This window comes from Egretta garzetta, unplaced genomic scaffold, assembly GCF_000687185.1.
Source record: "Egretta garzetta isolate BGI_Z169 unplaced genomic scaffold, ASM68718v1 scaffold113, whole genome shotgun sequence".
In the NCBI taxonomy this organism is placed as follows: Eukaryota; Metazoa; Chordata; class Aves; order Pelecaniformes; family Ardeidae; genus Egretta; species Egretta garzetta.
This window is the reverse complement of record NW_009259115.1, coordinates 1,030,104-1,040,377: the sequence shown is the minus strand read 5'-3', so window position 1 is coordinate 1,040,377 and position 10,274 is coordinate 1,030,104. Positions and strand designations below refer to the sequence as shown.

The 10,274-nt window shown below is 44.3% G+C and overlaps 1 long non-coding RNA gene across 1 annotated transcript in view; it reads right to left on the bottom strand.

Annotated features, from left to right (window-relative positions):
• Positions 1-291: 291 nt before the first annotated feature.
• Positions 292-10,274, bottom strand: part of LOC118451953 — a 29,002-nt gene continuing 19,019 nt past the window's right edge. Inside the window, exons 2-3 of the long non-coding RNA XR_004841562.1 lie at positions 1,230-1,345; positions 292-428 (exon numbers count right to left, since the gene is read on the bottom strand). This is a non-coding gene — a long non-coding RNA (uncharacterized LOC118451953). The remainder of the gene's footprint in view (positions 429-1,229; positions 1,346-10,274) is intronic.

The window sequence follows — 10,274 nt, the reverse complement described above, 5'->3', positions numbered from 1 at the left end:
GGAGACAGCTCTCTGCAGTAGGACTCTCACTGTTTACCTTGCACTGCTTTAGTACCAAAACTACTTAGCCAAAATACACCGTGTGTTCAGGTGCTGCAGCTGAACTAGTCACATTGTCCCTCCTACGCTACCATGCCTTCAAGTCAGGGTGGCTGTGGGCTCTGATTTCCTTAACAGACCAAGTTCAAGGAAGACCAGCACAAGCAAGAATTACCAAGTGACTTTATGCAGCCTCTAGACTTGCAGAGAAAGTTAGTACTGGATAATCAAAATGCTCCTTCTTACCTTACTAAACCTCTCGATCTGTCAAGTGCTCCATCTGCCATCGGGTCCTGAGCCTCAGTGACCAGGACTGCTCTACCCTCTCGCTTCGTACAATGGCTCCTGCCATATGATTTGGTATTTCTGCTTGCCATTTTCTTGGCTCTCTGTAAAAGCAAAGTGGGTAAAATTAAAGACACTTGCCTATTGCTTAACTAGCCAGCTCTCCTGTGCCTTCCCCATTAATGGATGCTCCCTGCAGTTGGAGATGTCACCTTCCTGGAGATGCTTCACGCACCTGGGAAAATCCCCACTCCACCACTGAAGTGAGATCAGGTCTGTAGGGTTCCTGGAGGAGATTAATTTGGGGATATTTTGGAAGAAAAGCAGGGAAGGAATTTTAAATTTACAACTTGGAAAAGTACAAGTACTCTTCTTGCTTTTTCCCCTCTAGGCATGGCTTTGAGAAGCACATTGCTCTACCTCTGTTTTTCCTCTGCTATCTTGATTTTTTCCTCTCCTCTTGTTTTCCCCCCACCCTCTTCCTCCTCCCCCATTATCTCTTAGCAAATTTATTATTTTCCATGGCAAAGACTGTGGGCATCACTGAGGTCAGAAGGGAACTTGGGAGGTCTCTAGTCCAACCTCTTGCTCAAAGCAGGCCCAGCCTCAAAACTGGATCCCAAGTTGCGTGTGTGGTTATCAACTCTGTGCTATAAAGAGGAGCACAGATATGACAGCAAGCTGTGTTTGGGGCAAACTACTGAAATTCCCAGAGCAGTTTTTAAACAGTAAATTCTGATTCATCCAAAATCATTTGACTTGCAGGAGAATTGATTTTGAAGGAGTTGGACAGCAAAACCTCAGAAACATTTAAGTTTGAAACCAAAAGCTTTATTTCATTTTATTCATGTTGGTTATTCTACCCTTTCCTTTCATTCTGACAGCTATGTTTTCTATCACTTCACCTGGTGTTTAGACTGAAACTAAGTGGTCTGCTTCAATAAGGTCACTCCCATGTTTCTGACTCTACATTTCACAGGAACTTCCACTCAGTGAAAAAACTTTGGTTTTTCTTGCTGATCTGGAACAAACACAAATAGAAAAATGTCAAAAAAATTCATTCCATGGGATGGTAATTTGACTTCCTGGACAGCTCTCATTGCTGTCAAGAAGAAGGGTGGCTGGCTGAGACAGCTCATGAAAGCTTTAAAAGTTCATACAAAAGCTCTAAGCTGGCAACGCATCCCCCAGTCCTTGCATCAACTGCCAATATCTTGTGGATGGGATTTTTCAGGGTCCCCTCAAAGAACTGAATATATGGCTCCCAAGATGCCTGAGGTCTCTAGTTCTGCTAGGCTCCTTTTGAAGAGTCCTAGCCCCCTTTTTTTTTTTTCATTCTGCTTTAGATAACTACAGTGGGCCTCTTGCTCATGGGAAGCATTGTTAAACGTGTCACCTCCCACCAAGAGAAGCGAAGGAGGGGGGGAAAAAGCCACATGAAGATATTAAAACAAGAAACTGGAATGTCTACCAACCGCTCAGAGAGTTCGTTCTTAATTCACATATCCCTATTTACTATTGAAAATGGCTATTTAGCTATTTATGGCATTGTAAGCAATCACTCTTGGTTTCCGCTCAGCCTCGGATGGATGGTTGGCCCATATGTCTCATGCTGTACTTAAGTAGGATGGAAAAAAGAGAGGGTATAGAAGTGAACAGACCTTTTTGGATGGCCACATCTGGTCCCCATGTGTAAGCCCAGCCTTGTGGAAAGCCTGCTGACAGAGAAAAGCTGCATGCTGTGGTTCTAGACAAGCTTCTTTTACAGATATATTACATATATACATGCACATCTATTTTTTATATGTGTTTTAATATATATATACAGATAGATATTGAGCAATAAAGAGCTTTCAATATTTTATGAAGCTTGCAGAGCCCACTTGGCCAGATGTGGACCACAGGGCAGCACTGATTTATTTATTCCTATCGTGCTGCTGGATGGCAAGAGGCTGGGGAGCAGCAAGGAACTCCTCCCCTGAGTTTGGCAGGGAAGGACCTGTGACAGAAAGCAAATGGACTGATGTGAAGTGTTGGATAGGTTTATGTGGACTTTCTAACCTGCATCCCTCCATAGAGCACAGGTCCTGGAGATGGGCGAGTTAAACACTTTGCCATGCAGTCAGATCCGCCAGCCCGTGCCCTGACACCCAAAAAGCAAAGCTGGTGCCACTTTTTGGCCAGCAGTTTGCTCTGCTCCGCTCCCATGGAAAGGTGATGCCTGGAGATGCTTCCACTTAGTTTCAAAAACATCATCAGCATTTATGCACCTCCTTCTTTAACTCAAGACCTTCAATTAAATTATAATTTTCCCCATATTTGCTTTTCAGCCATCTTGCTCTCATCAGCTGGGAAAATCCACACCACCAGCTGCAAGTCTATTTTTTTAAGGCCTCTTTAACACTGATACCCCTTTTCTTAAGACCAGAAGCATCTCCTTTCTCCTTCTCCATGGCAGAGTTAGTGTCTTCTTTCCGTAGCACCCCAGGACCCCAATCTCGACTGTGACAGAACAAATAATGCTGCTGGGATGTTATGGCTAATCAGCAGGACATCTTTAACCTGTTATTAGTCTGGACAGCAAATAAAATACACAGGAACAAAACCAACTTGTCCCCTCACTCCAAACATTCATCGCTCAAAGAACCCACGCTCAATACAATGTTAAGAAGGGAGCAAGCCCTGAATGTGCGAGCACTGCTGATGACCTGGTGCTTTGCTGAATTAGGGCCAACAGCCTCCTATTGTCAGAGGAGAGGTCACTGCTGGGATTGAAACACAGTTGGATGGGATAAACTGGAGCATGAAACGGGCACTTGAAGGAGCACTTTCACTTGGCAAGACAGTAGATTTGTTCATTGCAAGGCCAAAACTGATCCACATATTTCTGTAAATTGGAATTTTTGTGGCAGTCGAGGGGGAGAAGCAAGATAAAGCACTTATTTCCCTTTTTGCTTTCATGTTGGAGATGAGTGTCTGACGTCCCTGCGCCTTTCTGAACCCTCAATCTCAGGAGACCTTCTGCATGGCTCCATCCAGTGACCCCTGCATCAGAAAGAATTAATCCTCCCTGCCATGCAAACGCACATGTAAAACCCCAATAAACCGGCCCTGAGTTAGCAGTTACATATGGAAGAGCACATCAAGCACTGAGCCAAGTGATCTTAAGTGATGGAGCAGCCTCCAGCCCCCAGGGCAGCTGACTCAGGAGCTATTTACACTCATACTATCAAAAACATTTAATCTCATTCCCCAGTTCTCTATGCGCTCTGGTTTGGAGGAGGCTCACCGCCCTCCCCAAGGAGGGAGCAGCTCCTATGGATGCCATGAATCCTCACCTCAGCCTTTGGGGATAGCTAAAAGCATCAGCATGAGATCCTGTTTTCCCACTGCCATGCAACAGAATACACTGGGTGCCTGCTACTCTGGGAAACATTCTTTGGTAGAATGGGGATGCCACAGCCCAGCTGCTGCTTTTTGCAAGGGCAAGGATCTCACTAATCTCCTGTTTTCCAAACCCCAAATGGGATGGGTAGAAGGATGTGCCAGCTCTTTGCAAGCCCAGGGGACAAACTAGTGTATACTGAGGCTCTCATGTAGGCAAGAGGATGGGCAGAGAGTAGAAGTTGGAAAATAAATAAAAAAAAATAGTGGAATTGGTGGAAAATGTTAAAAAACACCACCTGCTTCCTTCTACAGCCAGTGACTGCCAGACTTTCTTCCCCATCTATCACATTAGCTGGGATTTTTATTCATCAACCAGTCCTTAAACTATGCAGCAGCATTCTGGGGCAACATCCCTGGAGGACCGGGACTGAGCAGGCTAGTTTGCAACGTGCCCAGTGACTCTCCCCGGCACGGTGATGCTTGCCTTATGTTTGCATGCGCTGAAGGGCCAGCCTGCTTGCAAGGCATTTTCTCCATCTCTGGCAACTCTTTCATGCTCCTGAGCTAGTCTGCTACAGAAACTAGGTCAGGAATTCACATCAGCGAGGATGCAGGCTTATCCATCATCTGCTTTTTTGGGAGAACCCTGCTCACAGTACCTCTTTGTGCCATATTGGAGCAAAAGGGCCCAGGACTGATAAATGACCTGATTTTCTCTGCTGGAAAAAGATTATCACATCTTTCCGTGAAAAGCTGCCACTTTGAGGCCCCAATTTAAACCAGAAACCTTCTTTTCCCTGCTTTTCTAAAGGACCTGAAAATGATCATTCAATAAGGTAGTGATAAATACCAGTGAGCCTCGAATATTTGCAGTAGAATCTGCCATTTTTTGTAGAAACAAAGAAAAAAAATCCCAATACATGTTCCAAGTCTATATTTTCCCCTTAGCAAACCCCAGAATGGTTTTCAACATTTTCTTGAAGTTTCACAAGTCAAATCATTCTAGTCTGAAATACTGTATTTCTGCAGCATCTATCGACATTGAACATGCTGTTTAAATAAGCTTGCTCCTACTCATAAGCAAGCAACATGTATTAATTGCTGCTGGCTTTTTCCAGGGGCAGGAGCATGGTTCCACAAGGGCATTAACGAAAACATTTCCTGAGTGTTTGCTCTTTTTTATACTACAGAACAGCAAGTAAATGACAAAAAAATCATGTTGTTAAGAAGCTATGCAAGCATTACATTTTCTTTTCTGTAGATCAGGCCATAACTCTTGCAGCAGGGGGAAATTTCTGTGGCTAACAATGATAATGAGAACCAGGGTTTGAACAAATATTTGGTCCTTACACTCTAGGATGGGTGCGTTTGAAGTGTGGTGTGGACCCTCTGGCTGGGAGTGGAGGGCTTCTTTGGGAGTTCATAAGAGACAGGCTTTGTTCATATGCAAATTTCCTTGCATTTTGAAAGAACACATGCAACTTTTTCCACCTTCCTCTAGCAGTAAATTTGACTTGGCCAAAAGCAGAAGCAATTGGATTATGCAGAACGTACATAGGAGTTGAAAAGATGTCAGGTTTTCCACCCCTGCTCTACGCTATGCACAAATCTGGAAACCAGCGGTTTGCAAGATAGAGAAATTCCTGGGGATCATCCAAAATAACAGCCATTTTCCCATTATAAGTGGACTGAAACTAGAGCTGCAAATCCAACCCTCTTAAAAACTGAGCTGCGGTTTGGATGAGACGCCCTGAATCTGGATCAGCTGACTCCCATTTTGATGTGGGAACCCAAATCAGACCAGTTTCATAATACTGTTTCAGATGTGGCTGAAAAATACATGCAAGCGACAGTTCTTCCAATGCTTTCCTGCTTGCAAAATGGCTTCAAGTATCGGTTTGAGACAAGAAGCAAGAATACCACTAGCAAGATCTGTCAACATTGAGTCTAGGAGCATTTTTCAATGAAGTTACGAGCCTGAACCCAAAACCTTTCTGAAACTTAATTCCCAACCAAACTACACCGCGGCAGCTTTCCATAGCTTTCTTGGAGGCTAGCTCAAGCACAAAGTTTTGAATCCTTTTGGAAAGATGGTTTTGGAGGCAAGCACTTCCTTCGTTTGCTTGGCTCTCCTTCCAGTAACTGCTGTTAATGTTCTGTCTGTTTTGCAAGCTGCAAAACGTTTCCCATTTGCAAACTGAGCAAGTTTTAATTACTCCCATAATTTTGCCTGGAAGGGAAGAGCCAACCATATTCATCAGATAATGAGAGCAATTGCTCTGCTTACCATACTCCCATATACACAAGCCAGGGTATGATCTCAAAAAACAAACCTAAAGCAGTATTTGGATTATATGAATGTGCATTAAAACAAAGGAAAATTTACTTCAGAGCCTTCTCTCCAGCTTTGGGTCTTACGTACCCTTAGGGATGGCTGCGTATAACCTCATTACCTCTCTTGCCTTCATCCCCAGTCCCTATCTCTTCAACAAGGTCCTTTGCCAAATAACACTTCTAGATAAATCTGAAGGATAAGGCATACAAAGCTATAATGCATTTAAATAAAGATTGGAAATAATTTCCTTACAGGAAGGAGCTATCCCAGTTTGTCTTCCTTTCCTTTTGATTATACAGCTTAGATTAGGGATAGTCAGGAAATTACATCGTCTTCAGAAAAATAAAAAAAGTAAATAAATAAAAAAGAAAATAGAAGAATATAAAGGAAAAGGAAATTTTTTCATTTCCTGCCAAAACCAATCCCATGACTTTTTTTGAGGTTTCAGAGACTCAGTTATATTTCTTTTTTCTTTTTTTTTTTTTTTTGTAAAGTTTTACCATAACAAATGCCACTTTGCACATGTTTTAAAGCAAAACATGGGTCACTATAAGAATGCACATACCTTTTCTTCCAACTTAATATTTTAATATTGAAGATGGATGGATATTGATGATGGAGCCACCAAAAGCCAACATCTCCCCCCTGACCTAGAGTAGATCCTGGGCATTGTTGAGAGGGCTAAACTTGGCTCTGTGTATTTATGACCAGAGGGAAGAATTTTTGACTTTTATAGGAAAAGTTTATCCTTGGTGCTTTTTGGTGATCAACTGACCTAGAGAAAAGCACATTTGTCACTGCTGTGTGTGACCATTTTTTTTTTTTCACCTGAAAAGCAAGCGGGCTGTGCATCCTCCGAGCAGAGGTAAGCCTTTCTGGGTAATGAAGTAGGAAAAAGAGAAATTGCTGTGAAACATGTTGTGCCTACACAGAATCTGTGATTCTACGATCAATCAATCATCAGTCAGTCAGCATGGATGAACCTGTTATTTTACCTCTGCTCCTGACAAAACTCTGTGGGGAAGGGGGACAGAGCAGAGCTTTCTGGTGGGTGAAGGCGAAATGCGGCTGAATTACTTACTTCCAGTATGAGATTAACTGCACTATGGGAATGACGGGACCAGGTGGTTAAAATACTTTCATCAAAATGATTTATGTCTGGCTTTTGTAAGAAGACAGTTTTTGACAGGCTATACCATGTTCAGTTTAACTTGACCTGAATGGTCTTAGCACCTTACATTTGTTGCAGTTTACATATATATGTGATTTTTCTTTTGTACCAACAGGGCAAAAAAGCGAGTCAGTTGTGTGCTTCTGCAAAACGCTTCTCAACTCTCCATCACCCACCCATAATAATTTGCAGCCATCACCCTCATAGGCCCATGAAATCTGCTCAGAGATGGTCACCCAAGTCCTTCCTCCTGAGTATGGCACGGGCAAACCTGGCCCCAGTTTTCAGGGCTGAAACTGCAGTGAGGCAGGACAAGTCCCCTGCAGAAAGTGAGATGAGGGTGAGCCATCAGCACTGAGCTGGCGAAGGAATAAATCTTCCTTACAGAGATAATCAGATCAGTCTTGTCTGACAATACAAAGTCAAGGGCGGCACGCATGAGGCTGGCTGCACATGGGAGAACCAGGCGTGGCAGGAACTGGAAACACAGCAAGGCTGGTACACAGCACCCATTCAGGATAATTCCCTGATGGGACTATGCACGGTGTTTGCCTTCAGCTCTTTCTCTGGGCAGTAACCATTCGTATATCACAGCCTTGTTTACATCCAGCCTTAAATAGATGCACCAACACACCACAGGAATTAATTCCTGATGCACAGCTGGCAAAGGGGATGTTTTTACCCCCTGAGACTGAAACCTCTCTTATCAAGGCTGAGCCAAACACCGGTTAAAACCCATTAAAGTATATCCAAAATTGCTGGTGATGCAATTGCTTTTCCAACAGTTACTCTAACATAAACCACGACTCCCTTTAAGAGCAAGGTACCGCTTTCATTGCAAGCTCAACGAGCTCCCAGCTGGGCAGCAGAACAGGACAGAGCAGCTCCCTGACTTTCTGATCAACTTGCCTGGCTTAAGCTTTTACAGCTCTCTGACACATGAAAAATATACACCCAAAACCTTTGATGTTGCTACTGCCTTGCCCTTTCTAAGGAGAGAAACGCAGTCTGAGCATCCCAGTCCCGTTGAAGAGGGACGCCCCATCTCACAGTTTGTCTAAACCCATGGCCAATCCCATTTGCTGTGGCTTTGGGAATAGTCCGTTAGTGTTTCTCCATAAAAGCAACAATCTCAGTTGTGTGTTAATAATTGTATCAAGGCCCATGCTTTGCTGGGTGTCCAGAGTTGATGGGGGGCTGGCTTGTGGCTGAGGTGCTCTCCTCAGCTGGCTCATCTCTGCGAAATGTTCCTGCTCATCCAAGGCTCTGGTGTGATGCTCTGTTGTGACTTTTGTTTTGGGGGGAATGACAGCAGCAGAGTGACCACAAGTAGATCCTTTCTTGCCAGGCCAGCAGGTGCCAGCCATATTGGGGAAGGAAGGGGCAAGAGGGGGAGATTTCACGTCAGGAGCTTCACAGAAGCCACCAAATCTTCCCTACAACTTTTAAAAATATTTGCCCTAGCATGAAAATGACTGAACTGAGAGGGGCCTCTTGAAACAGCATGTCAGAGGGGAGCAATTGCTCTTTTGATGCCCTGCAACAAAATGTCTTTTGCAAAGAAGAAAAGACAAGTCATTCTCATAGGGGACTCCCATCTGAAGGGAAGAGAAGGCCCAATATGCAGACCAGACCCATTTCATAGAGAAGCTTGCTCCCTACCTGGAGCCTTGGTTAAAGACGTGGAAAGAAAACTTCCAACTCTAGAAAGGGTCATGGAGTATTATCCATTATTGATTTTCCAAGTAGGCAGTGATGAAATCTCAACAAGAAGACCAAGGGCAATTAAGAAGGACTTAAGGGCCTTGGGACAAATGGTGAAGGGATCAGGTGCACAAGTAGTGTTCTCTTCTATCATTCCTATTACAGGGAATGATGAGGGACGGAACAGGAAGAGCCAGGAAATAAATACCTGGCTCGAAGCCTGGTGTGAGGAGCAGAATTTGGGGGGTTTTGACCATGGCTTGGCCTAAACAACACCAGGCCTGCTGGCAAATGATGGGATACACCTGTCTCCAAGGGGCAAAAGGATGCTTGCCAAGAAGTTTGCAGGACTCATTGAAAGACCTTTAAACTAGATTTGAAGTGGGAGGGGGATGAAACTAGGCTTTCTAGAAATAAGCCTGGGGATGGCACGCCAGTGTGTGAGGGACAGTGTGCTAGTGAGGTCCTTTGGTCTGCCACCTCAGAGGAAACGGCAGATAGTAACCCGAGTGGCAGCAAAGATGCAAAGGTTATTGATGGGTTAGTAACAACTGCAATTAGTCACTTAGGAATTAAGACTCAGAAGAGTGATGGGATCATTAGTCCAACTGAAATGCATCTATACCAGTGCTTGCAGCAGGGACAACAAACAGGAGGAATTAGAAGCCATTGTGCAGCAGGAAAACTGTGATATAGTTGTCATCACAGAACCGTGGTGGGACAACTCACATAACTGGAGTGCTGCCATGGATGGCTATAAACCCTTCAGGCAGGATAGGCAAGGAAGGAGAGGTGGTGGGGGGAGCCCTGTATGTTGGAGAGTGTTTTTATTGTCTTGTTCAATTATGGTGATGATAGGGTTGAGTGGGTTTGGGTAAAAATCAGGGGAAAGGCCAACAAGGCAGATGATACCATGGTGGGAGCCTGTTACAGACCGCCCAACCAGGAAGAAGAGACAGAATAAATATTCTACAAGCAAGGGGCTGAAGTCTCACAATCACTAGCCCTTGTTCTTGTGGGGGATTTCAACTTACCAGATGTCTGCTAGAAGTACAATACAACAGAAAGGAAACAGCCTAGGAGGTTCCTGGAGTGTGTGGAAGACAACTTCCTGACACAACTGGTGAGTGAACCAACTAGGGAAGGTGCCCCACTGGACCTGTTGTTTGTGAACAGAGAAGGCCTTGTGGGTGATGTGATGATTGGAGGACGCCTGGGGCACAACAATCATGAAATCATAGAATTCTTGATTCTTGGAGAAGTAAGGTAGGGGGTCTACAGAACTGCTGCATTGGACTTCCAGAGGGCAGACTGGCCTGTTCAGGAGGCATTCCTGAAGGGCAAAGGACCCCA